Genomic DNA, 13,291 nt, shown 5'->3' with positions numbered 1-13,291 from the left:
TCACCTGAGCCTAAAGAATGGGGGAGTTCAGCGTGAGGGAATCCTGAATCTTCGTAGAATAATATATTAAACCCTAAATTAAATGATTAGGTACTGAACAAAATGGATTGAATTTAGGACTATAGAGAACTAGGCTCAAGTCCTCCTGCCTTCATTATACCTATATGATCTGCAAGAAAAACTCACTTCCTTTAAGTCTCCACCTGTGCTGCATAAATAAATAGTAACAATAATTAATTCTATGTAGGACCCTGTAGGAGAATAAACTGTAGGAGGCAACACTGGTGCAGTGACATCATTTAGGGGCTGCTGCAGTGTAGCATGAATGAGAGAAAAGCATGGTTTTAACAATGCTGGTGGCAGGTTAGTCCGTGAGAAGTGTTAAGATGCAGAATATATTCTGGAGGAGCTATTAGTGGGTTGGACAATGAACATAGGAGCAATCCAAGATTATCCTTATGTTTGGCCTGAACCACCAGACGATGGTATTGTTCTCAGGACAGAGGCAGACCTGGTGGCAGGCGCATGTAGTCCCAGCTACTTGGGAGGCTGAGGTGGGAGGATCCCTTGCGGCCAGAAGTTTGAGGCCTGCAGGGGGCGATGATCTCACCTATGACCAGCCACTGCGCTCCAGCCTGGGGTAATATAGTGAGACCTCCTCTCAATAAATAAATAAATAATTTAAAAAGGAAGATAGGAGAGAAGCAAGTTTGGGCAAGGAGAAATCAAAAATTCAGTTTGGAACATATTAATTTGGTACTTTTGATTTAATAACCAAGTGGAAAAAATCAGGTGGACAATTGTTACATGTACATGAATCTTAAAAATCAAAGCAGAGGTCAGGGGTCAAGCAATACGTTTAGGGGTGATCAATATTTAATGATCTTTCCATATTTAATGGGAGAGGATTCAAAATGAGATGATGGTGAAAAACCAGGCACCGACTGGATCAATCCAAAATGCAGAGGTTCAACCGAGAAGGAAGCAGAAAGAAACTGGCGGGCAATAGTCAAGGAAGTGGACAAAGACCAGGAAAGTGTGGTGTCACAGAAAACAGGACAAAAAAGCTTCCAGAAACAGTACCACTCGGCTTGGAAATGAGACCAAGGAGTCCCATCTTTAAAGGAAAGATGTTTCCCCTAATTTTAAAATAGTTAACTAAATATCTCACAGGTAACTGAAAACAGGTAACTCCATTTTTTTTTTTTTTTTGCAGTTTTTGGCCAGGCTGGACTTGAACCCGCCACCTCCAGCATATGGGGCCGGCGCCCTACCCCTTTGAGCCACAGGTGCCACCCGTAACTCCATCTTAAAAGAGAACTCTGTGTGTTGCCAAACAAAGTCAGGCAGGCAGGGAGTACTATTTGGGTTATAATCAGTTCACCATTTGTATATTGAAGACTGATATAACAGAATCGCAGTAGAGGAGGCATTTTTCACTATCAACACATAACCTAAAACCTCAGAAGTGTAAGCCTTGTTGCCCAAAGCCATTGTGAGGTGTGACTGGTATGAGGAAGAGCCAGCAACTGGAACCCCAGATTCCCCTGCAGCAGACAAGGCTGTTCCCCTTCTGCTACCTATTACAACAATTTCCAACAGCTTTTTGGAAGCATTTAGGAACCCAGGGTAGCCAGCGGCTTCACAGATCACTGCCAACAGCTGAGCAATTCTGTTTGAACCAGGCGCAGAGGAGGACTGGGCAAAAGCATCCACTGTCTTTATTGTGCACTTCCACCACAATTTTTCTTTTGAAAATATGCAAAAATTTTATATCATAAAGTTCAGAATGGAATTTTGTTTAGAAAGACAGAGACAAGTGAGGATTTGTAATCCAAGGGCGTGACTTTCACACAGAAAGGAGGCTGAAGCATCAAGTGGCGTGTGCTACAGACTCCAGAGTGCAAGACAGTGAGTTGATGGTGGTTTTTCAGCTTTACATCTTTCCATTTTCCTGCTCTTCCTGGATTGATACCCCCTAACATGATCTGCTTTGTGGTTGTGGTTTAAACTGTGTTTCTGAGGCCCTGGGTTTGTGCAGACTGGATAGGCACACCACAGTCCATGGGAGGATTGATGTCTTTTGCTTAACATTTATGGAGCACTTACATTCATGTTTACTAGCTATTCCTAGTAGGATCCCTGAGAGGTAGGTGATCACTGTTACCTTCAGAGTTCAGTGAGGTAGAATGACTTTCTGAGGGTTACATAATAAGAAAAGAGGCTGAATTGGAGCTGTCTAGCCCAGGAGACATACACTTTCATTATGAGCAATTCATCAGGGGGAGCCCCGCAGCCGAGCAGGAGCCATGGAGTCCAAACTCAAACCAAAGTAACAATCCTGCCACCCTACTGCTTCCGATGTATTTCCCAAGGCAATCTCTTCCCAAATACAAGGCCAGGGAGGTAATACACTTGACCCTGTCCACAGAGCATCGGGACGTGTCTGGTATTGTCACTCTGCCCATTCCCACTGCCTATCCTTAACCCACCCCTGCACATCAGAGAGGAAGCCCATGTGAGCAATGGCCTTGGCTTTTTTGTTTTGTTTTGTTTTGTTTTTATTTAATGTGTCTCTCACCACCACCCCCCCCCACCAACCCCCGTTAATATGAGAGTACCTACAATTAGGTTACTTGCATCCTTCACCCTGGAAGTGTGCCATACACTCCTACATCGTACCCTTGGTAACTTACCAAGGCCCTCCTTCTTGATTTTAATTGTGTTTTTCTCTAGGCCTATAGATTTTAATCTACTAGTTTTATCTTAGTACAGAATACCTGGGATGCGTGCTTTTCCATTCTTGAGAGACTTAACTTAGGACAATGTTCTCCAAATCCATCCAGGTAAATCCAAATATGCAAAGTCTCCATCTGTTTATGGCTGAATAGTATTCCACGGTGTACATATACTACAGTTTATTAATCTATTCTTGAGTTGATGGGCACCTGGTTGTTTCTACATCTTTGCAATTGTGAGTTGAGCTGCTGTAAACATTCAAGTGCAATGTCTTTATGACAAAATCATTTTTTTTTCTGGGCAGATAACTAATAATAAAATTGCAGGATCAAATGTGAGGTCTACTTTTAGTTCTTTGAGGACTCGCCATAGTTCTTTCCATAGAAGCTGTACTAGTTTGCAGTCCCACCCACAGTGAGGACTTTTCTCCTCATCCCCACCAGCATCTGCAACTTTGGGACCTCCATTCTTACTGGGCTTAGGTGATACCTCAGAATGGTTTTGATTTGCATTTGTCTGATTAGAGACAATAAGCATTTTTGTCTTATCAGTCAAGAGTCTTCATTACTTAAATCTCCCTGGTTCCCCCAATACACAAACACACTCTGTGTACTGTCCGGCCAATAACACGTCATTTCTCTGATTTAGAGATTGTTTATGTTGCCACGTCTTTGGAAGCCCTCCTCAGTTTGCTTTCTTCTTAATTTCTCCTCCTCTGCACATGTGGCAAGCTGTGCTTTGGCGCATACTTTTCCCTAGGATGATTTTTATTCCCTTAAATAATGTCAATAGAATGTATTATCAAGCAAATGCATCTTGGACTTCAAGTAGAACTAGAACTGATATGGCTTAATATAGGAAGAAAATCTCACTAGGCAGCTCTATTTCAAATCTGTAAGACCTGTAAGATCACAGATTTAAGCGCTGGAGAGTCCTGAGTTCAAATCTTTGCTCCAGCACTTCCCAGCTAGGGGATCCTGGTGAATTACTGAGCCACACTTGCCTCATTTCTAGACTTGAATAATAATAATACACCTTGGAGTGCATCCTTAGGAAATGAGAAGATATGAAATGTAGAAAGCCTAGCAAATAAGAGGTGCTCAAAAGAAGTAAAATTCGTTGCTAATTCTAAGAAGTTTCCTGGGTTTTATGAATTTCAATGTCTTAATAAAGCCAAATTCAGAAGTGAATTGTGAGGATTAAATGAAGTCAAATACGTAAAATACCACACAATCATAACACACAGTACAAAGGCAGTAAATGCTATTTTTTTCCACTACTAGTGTAGAATACGCTACATTGTTCTACATTTATTTTGCAAATAAGAAAATTAAGGCTATTCTCAAGTACCCAAGGTGGCACATTAGCCACACTCAGTTCTCAAATCAGGCTCCCTTCAAGTTCAGCAAAAGCCCATAGCTCTTTATGTTTATTAAAGAAATACCTTTGTTTTATAAGCATAGTAAGACTCACAGCTAAGATGTTAAATGGATAATAAAATAATAGTAGCTAATAAACAATTAATATGTAGTATGCATTAGGCACTGTTCTGAAAATCTACATATATCAAGTCCTTTACTTAAAAGAAAAAAATTCCTTTGATTGTTCTAAAGCCTCAGTAAATTTGGTATGGGTTTTGAGCCCTGCCCTTGCCCTTTACCTCATGGCATAAAAAAATTCACCCACCCCCATCTCTATTCACCTCTCCTCCCCACCCTACCAGCTGCAAAAGTGCAAAACTCTGCAAAGAAAATATATAATGTTTTGGAAACATTGAAGAATTTTTTTAATACAAAGTTATGTCAGTTGAGGCTGGTAAACCAAAGTTCGGAGACAAGGTGACTGTCACAGTTGCTCCCAAATGTTGCACAGTATGTGACTTCTGCTAGAAACAGAGTTTTGGACAAATGCCCTGGCACAAGTCAGCAGTCTAGATGTCTCCCATTCTTTTGGATCTCCCTTAAGCACCCTATCCAAAGGCACAATACACTCCCAGCAAATAGTCTGCTTTAAAATCCAAAGGAAAGGGGATTTTTCATACTGGTGCAATTGAGAGGGCGGTGGGCCTGCTGAGACCATAGCAGGAAAAGGCTCTATGTTTTGTTGTGACTTCTTTCCTATGAATGTCCATCTTAACCTGCTATTCCAAGAACTCCAAGCCCTCTTTGGCCAAAACTCAATCATGCACACACGCGCGCACGCACGCACACACACACACTCACTCACTCCATAGAGAGAGAAGCATGGTTCTGATTCCTCTTGGCATAAATTTTAGATCAGCTTTATTAGGCTAACCATCTGGGTCATTTCAATTCTGTTTCCAGTCCTGAAATAATTACAGGGTCTGAATTAGCCATTCCCCCACCCCCATCTCTCTCCACCTCTCCTCCCCACCCTACCAGCTGCAAGAGTGCAAAACTCTGCAAAGAGAATATAATTAATGTTTTGGAAACATTGGAGAATTTTTTTAATACACATAGGATCATATGGTCAGAGTGGTTCAGAGCTAGTCTCTTTGTTGGTCAGAGCAAAAGAAAGCCCATCCTGCCATGGAGTAATTACTTAGAACCACGCATTCTCTCCCTACCTCCACATCTGATCTCTCTGAACTCTCTGATATGACTAAGCTCACATCAGAGAGTCATTGGGACAGCATCCAACAAGTAAAATGTGACTCTATAATTTCATCTGCATCCGTCCAAATTGTACTGAAATGGCTGCTAGGGCCTTTGGCCTCTTGCTAACTGCTTGACTTTATTTACGCCAAAAGAAAAATGATTATAGTCTTGGTTAATATAATCCCTTGCCAGCCCAAAGAATCCCCAAGCTTGCAACAGATAAGTGGCCAATGTATGTAGAAATATAGTTATTGGATGACACTGTCTATTAAAGTCTTTGAACTACTGAGTTTTTAAACTGCAAGATTATAAAGGTTGTAGAACATAGAGGCAATTAATATGAATTAGAGTGTTCATGTCAAAGTAACTAGCCAATTACTTCATCTCACCATGGCCATGTGAAAGTTATTTTTTAACATACAAGCATGCAGCTACCTCTAAAATAAAAAACATCATAAGTAAAGACTGCCTTTTTGGTTTTGTTTGCTTGACTCATTTCTTAAATATTTGTGCTTCTTCTTACTAATTCACTCATCAGCCAATATTTATTAATTTATTAATATTTGCTACCACCTGCTAAACGATAAACCATGAACAAGTTAGATACGATCCCTGGCCTGACAGAACATATAGTCAAATAGAAGATACATAGACATATGGGAGTAAATCTCAATGAAAATCAAGCTTGGGGAGGGTGGAGAAGGGACGATTAGATTCCCACCTATTGGGTACACTGCACACTGTCTGGGTGAAGGGCAAATGTATGTGTAAAACTTGACTCAGTCTGTACAAAAACAAAGTATTCAAACAAAGCATCTATAACCCCTGACAGTCTGAAATTTTTAAAAACATAGAAGATACACAAAAGTAAATATGATTTTACCAAATAGCATAATAACTACGTGAAACCACATGAAAAGTGAAGTACAAGGTATTGTGGCAACACGTGGGAAGGTGAACCAATCAAGACTAGAGAAAACAACCTATCAGACAGTCTGAAGAATGGGCAGAGATTAGCCAGACAGACAGAGGTGGGGAAGATGCATTTCATGCAATGAAAAAAAACACAAAATAAGCAAAAGTCAAGGGGCTTGAGAGACCAAGGCTTAATCTAGGAATTAACAGCAATTTTGTGGCGCTGAATTTTAAAATGTGAAGTAAAGTAAAATCTGAAGGAAAATAAGGCTGGTCAGTAAAATGGGAATGAGGAATGTGGGATTTATCCTGAGATCAAAGGTCAGCATTATTAAAGAAGAGAAATGTTATCATTAAATTTTGGTTTTTAAAACATTATCCATTTAGCTATTTGTTGTTGTTGTTGTTGCAGTTTGCCCGGGGCTGGGTTCGAACCCACCACCCTTAGTATATGGGATCAGCGCCCTACCCACTGAGCCACAGGTGCAGCCCGCCACTTAACTATTTGGAAAGAGAATTAGATGGGAGCAAGTTGAAAGCAGAAAATTAGTACACAAGGACTAAATTTGAGAATTGCTGAAACTGAGGACACCAACACAAACAGACTACTCTCTGCTCTAACAAACTCCATGAATCTATTATTAACCAAGGACATCAAGCTATGGGATGTTTAGTGAGTCTTCCATTCCTTCACTGGAAATGCCCCTGGTTTAGTGGCAATGGCTGTCATGGGTCTGTCCACAGTAGAGTCCTGCTAGGCCTTAGAACCTACCAAGTAGGGTTACCAAACTTTGTATTCCCCAATCGCATCCACCTTATACTCTATCAATAAAATATGAGATTAAAATGCTGGCAAAGTTTCTTCCTGCAGAATCGCAGACTCCCGAGCAGCCCCATTAAGAACATTCAAATTTCCTAAAGCTCGTGGTGATGAAACAGGGTGTTATCTTCCTGCTCTGCCCAGAGCCGCCACCACAGTCGGGCTAAAGCTCTTCCAGGAAACTGCAGAGGAGCCGTGACACGCGATGGGTGCCCGCCAGACCTCCGGAATTGCTGAGCCCACAGCCCATGATCAGCGCTGGCCCAGACCACGGTAAGAACTGTACAGCAACCCACAACCCACCATCGGCACCCGCCTGCGACCCACCCTGACCTGCGACTCATGCTTGTCCGGACTTCCGTAGGAGCAGCGCCGTGACCCTTGACCCACCCGGCCTCGCACTCCCTGATGAGGAACTGCTGAAGCCATGCAACCCCTTGTCCTCCCTCCTGTACCCTCCCTGTCTCCACACCAGCTGGCTTATCTGGCCAGGGACTCTGGTAGCTGCATACCCTCCAGAACCCCTCCCTGCCTCTGCACAGAGCCCTTCTCCTGGCCAGAGACAGCTGGAGCCTTGGGCCCTCTGTGCCAAAGTCACTGGGCTCCACCCCCCACACCCCCCACCCCCCACCCCCCACCCTGTTGCTGGATCAGGGTGCCACCCCAGAGCTGCTCCCATAACCAGAACTCCCTGGCTAAGGCAGTCCCAGAGGAGCTACACAGGGTCACTCCCTACAAAGATCCAGCAACAAGAGAGTGATCCCGCTGGGGTCTAATCTTGGAGAGACACCTCCCCAACTCTGAGGACGCCAGAGGCAATGGTGAAAAACAATCATGAAGTGAAATCAACAGAAATACTCTGGCAATATTAATAATCAGAGTAGATCAACTCCCTCAAGGAACAATGGGGCAGATACAGCACAAGATCCCATGCACAAACAAATAGCTGAGATGTCAGAAATCGAATTCAGAATCTGGATAGCAAATAAGATCGAATTAGAATTCTAAGCAGTAACCCAAAAGATATCTCAAGAATTCAATAAATTCAAAGACCAAATGACTAAAGATTTTGACACATTGAGACAAAAAGATGCAGCCCTCAAAGATCTGATAAACACAGTAGAATCCCTCAGTAACAGAATGGAACAAGCAGAAGAAAGGATTTCTGACATTGAAGACAAAGCTTTCGAATGCTTCCAAGCTCTCAAACAGGAGGAGAAATGGAGGGCAAAGACAGATCACTCTCTCGGAGAGCTCTGGGATAATGCGAAGAAAATCAATATGCATCTTATAGAGATCCCCGAAATCGATGAAGTGGCTTCACAAGGCACAGAGTCTCTTATCCATGAGATTATGAAGGAGAGCTTTCCAGACATACCAAGAGATTCTGAAATTCAGATAGCAGACAGTTTCAGAACTCCAGCATGACTCAACCCAAATAAGACATCCCCCAGACACATCATAATCAATTTCACTAAAGTTAATATGAAGGAGAAAATTCTGAAAGCAGCCAGACGGAAGAAAACCATTATCTACAAGGGGAAGAATATTAGAATAACTGCAAATCTCTCTGCTGAAAACTTTCAAGCTAGAAGATGGTCATCGACTTTTAATCTCCTCAAACAAAATAACTTTCAAGCCAGGATCCTGTCCCCAGCTAAACTGAGTTTCATTCATGATGGAGAAATTAAATTCTTTAACAACATTCACATGTTGAAGAAATTTGCCATAACTAAATCAGCTCTCCAGGATATTCTCAGACCTATCCTCCATAAAAACCAGTGTAATCCTCCACTACAAGAGTAAACCCACCCAGAAAACTTTGATCAAATTCCAACTTCCACAGTCGCAAAAGGATTAAAAATGTCCACCGGACTCTCGAAAGGCTTATCAATATTCTCTATTAATGTGAATGGTTTAAATTGTCCTTTAAAGAGGCACAGGTTGGCTGACTGGATACAAAAACTCAGGCCAGATATCTGCTGTATACAAGAATTGCATCTTACATTAAAAGACAAATACAGACTCAAGGTGAAGGAATGATCATCTATACTCCAGGCAAACGGAAAGCAGAAAAAAGCAGGCATTGCAATCCTACTCGCAGATGCAATAGGCTTTAAACCAACCAAAATAATTAAGGATAAGGATGGACACTTCGTATTTGTTAAAGGTAATACTCAATATGATGAGATTTCAATTATTAATATTTATGCACCCAACCAGAACGCACCTCAATTTATAAGATAAACTCTAACAGACATGAGCAACTTGATTTCCTCTGGTTCCATAGTAGTTGGAGATTTTAACACCCCTTTAGCAGTGCTGGATAGATCCTCCAAAAAGAAGCTAAGCAAAGAAATTTTAGACTTAAATTTAACCATTCAACATCTGGACTTAACAAACATCTACAGAACATTTCATCCCAACAAAACTGAATACACATTCTTCTCATCAGCCCATGGAACATACTCCAAAATCGACCACATCCTAGACCACAAATCCAACCTCAGCAAATTTAAAAAAAATAGAAATTATTCCTTGCATCTTCTCAGACTATCATGGAATAAAAGTTGAACTCAATAATAACAGGAATCTGCATACCCATACAAAAACATGGAAGCTAAATAACCTCATGCTCAAGGATAGATGGGTTATAGACGAGATTAAAAAGAAATTCACCAAATTGTTGGAACAAAACAACAATGAAGACATGAATTATGAGAACCTTTGGGATACTGCAAAGGCAGTCCTAAGAGGGAAATTTATAGCACTGCAAGCCTTCCTCAAGAAAATGGAAAGAGAGGAAGTTAATAACTTAATGGGACATCTCAAGCAACTGGAGAAGGAAGAACATTCCAACCCCAAACCCAGCAGAAGAAAAAAAATAACCAAAATCAGAACAGAATTAAATGAAATTGAAAACAAAAGAATTATACAACAGATCTATAAATCCAAAAGTTGGTTTTTTGAAAAGATCAATAAAATAGATAAACTTTTGGCAAACCTAACCAGGAAAAAAAGAGTAAAATCTCTAATTCAATCAATCAGAAATGGTAATGATAAAATAACAACAGACTCCTCAGAAATTCAAAAAAATCCTTAACGAACATTACAATAAATTTTACTCTCAGAAATATGAAAATCTGAAAGAAATCAAGCAATACTTGGAAGCATGCCACCTACCAAGACTTAGCCAGAATGAAGTGGAAATGTTGAACAGGCCTACATCAAGTTCTGAAATAGCATCAACTATACAAAATTTCCCTAAAAAGAAAAGCCCAAGACCAGATGGCTTTGCATCAGAATTCTACCAAACCTTTAAAGAAGAACTAGTATCTATATTACTAAACCTCTTCCAAACTACAGAAAAAGAAGGAATACTACCAAACACATTCTACGAAGCAAACATCACCTTGATCCCTAAACCAGGGAAAGATTCAACAAGAAAAGAAAATTATAGACCAATATCACTAATGAATATTGATGCTAAAATACTCAATAAGATCCTAACAAACAGAATCCAACAACACATCAAAAAAATTATACATCACGACCAAGTGGGATTTATCCCAGGGTCTCAAGGCTGGTTCAATATACGTAAATCTATAAATGTAATTCAGCACATAAACAAACTAAAAAATAAAGACCATATGATTTTCTCAATTGATGCAGAAAAAGCTTTTGACAATATCCAGCATCCCTTCATGATCAGAACACTTAAGAAAATTGGTATAGAAGGGACATTTCTTAAACTAATAGAGGCCATCTACAGCAAACCCACAGCCAATATCGTATTGAATGGAGTTAAATTGCAATCATTTCCACTTAGATCAGGAACCAGGCAAGGTTGCCCATTGTCTCCATTGCTCTTTAACATTGTAATGGAAGTTTTAGCCATTGCAATTAGGGAAGAAAAGGTGATCAAGGGTATCAACATAGGGTCAGAAGAGATCAAACTTTTAGTCTTCGCACATGACGTGATCGTATATCTGGAAAACAGTATGGATTCTACTACAAAACTTTTAGAAGTGATCAAGAAATACAGCAATGTCTCGGACTACAAAATCAACACCCATAAATCTGTAGCCTTTATTTATACCAACAATAGCCAAACTGAAAAAACAGTCAAGGACTCTATTCCTTTCACAGTAGTGCTAAAGAAGATGAAATATTTGGGAGTTTATCTAACAAAGGACGTGAAAGATCTCTATAAAGAGAACTGTGAAACTTTAAGAAAAGAAATAGCTGAAGATGTTAACAAATGGAAAAACATACCATGCTCGTGGCTGGGAAGAATCAACATTGTTAAAATGTCTATACTACCCAAAGCAATACATAATTTTAATGCAATTCCTATTAAAGCTCCATTGTCATATTTTAAAGATCTTGATATATGGAATCATAAAAAACCTTGAATAGCCAAAACATTACTCAGAAATAAAAACAAAGCAGGAGGAATCACACTACCTGACTTCAGACTGTACTATAAATCGATAGTGATCAAAACAGCATGGTATTGGCACAAAAACAGAGAAGTAGATGTCTGGAGCAGAATAGAAAACCAAGAGATGAATCAGCTACTTACTGTTATTTGATCTTTGACAAGCCAATTAAAAACATTCAGTGGGGAAAAGATTCCCTATTTAACAAATGGTGCTGGGTGAATTGTCTGGCAATCTGTAAAAGACTGAAACTAGACCCACACCTTTCACCATTAACTAAGATAGACTCTCATTGGATAAAAGATTTAAACTTAAGACATGAAACTATAAAAATACTTGAAGAAAGTGCAGGGAAAACTCTTGAAGGAATCGGCCTGGGTGAATATTTTATGCGGAGGACTCCCCAGGCAATTGAATTAGTATCAAAAATACATTACTGGGACCTAATCAAACTAAAAAGCTTCTACACAGCCAAGAACATAGTAAGTAAATCAAGCAGACAGCCCTCAGAATGGGAGAAAATATTTGCAGGTTATACCCCCAATAAAGGTTTAATAACCAGAATCCACAGAGAACTCAAAAGTATTAGCAAGAAAAGAACAAGTGATCCCATCTCAGGGTGGGCAAAGGACTTGAAGAGAAACTTCTCTAAAGAAGACAGACACATGATCTATAAACACATGAAAAAAAAGCTCATCATCCTTAATCATCAGAGAAATGCAAATGACCTAACCCCAGTAAGAGTAGCCCACATAACAAAATCCCATAACCAGAGATGTTGGCGTGGATGTGGAGAAAAGGGCACACTTCTACATTGCTGGTGGAAATGCACACTAATACGTTCCTTTTGGAAGGATGTTTGGAGAATACTTAGAGATCTAAAAATAGACCTGCCCTTCGATCATATAATTTCTTTACTAGGTATATACCCAGAAGACCAAAAATCACAATACAACAAAGACATCTGTACCAAAATGTTTATTGCAGCCCAATTCATAATTGCTAAGTCATGGAAGAAGCCCAAGTGCCCATTGACCCACGAATGGACTAGCAAATTGTGGTAGATGTATACCATGGAATATTATGCAGCCTTAAACAAAGATGGAGACTTTACCTCTTTCATGTTTACATGGATGGAGCTGGAACATATTCTTCTTAGCAAAGTATCTCAAGAATGGAAGAAAAAGTATCCAATGTACTCAGCCCTACTATGAAGCTAAATTATAGCTTTCATATGAAGGCTATAACCCAACTATAGCACAAGAATATGCGGAAAGGAGGGTGGCGCCTGTGGCTCAGTGAGTAGGGCGCCAGCCCCATATGCCGAGGGTCGTGGGTTCAGACCCAGCCCCGGCCAAACTGCAACAAAAAAAAAAATAGCCGGGCTTTGTGGTGGGCACCTGTAGTCCCAGCTGCTCAGGAGGCTGAGGCAAGAGAATCACGTAAGCCCAAGAGCTAGAGATTGCTGTGAGCCGTGTGATGCCACGGCACTCTACCTGAGGGCAGTACAGTGAGACTCTGCCTCTACAAAAAGAAAAAAGAATATGCGGAAAGGGCCAAGGGAGGGGAAGAGAGGGGGGAGGTTAGGATGGAGAGAGGGTAATGGATGGGGCCACACCTATGGTGCATCTTAGAATGGGTACAGGTGAAACTTACTAAATGCAGAATACAAATGTCTACATACAATAACTAAGAAAATGCCATGAAGGTTATGTTGAACAGTTTGATGAGAGTATTTCAGATTGTATATGAAACCA

This window comes from Nycticebus coucang, chromosome 1, assembly GCF_027406575.1.
Source record: "Nycticebus coucang isolate mNycCou1 chromosome 1, mNycCou1.pri, whole genome shotgun sequence".
NCBI classification, from domain to species: domain Eukaryota; kingdom Metazoa; phylum Chordata; class Mammalia; order Primates; family Lorisidae; genus Nycticebus; species Nycticebus coucang.
Note: the sequence above shows the minus strand (reverse complement) of the source record.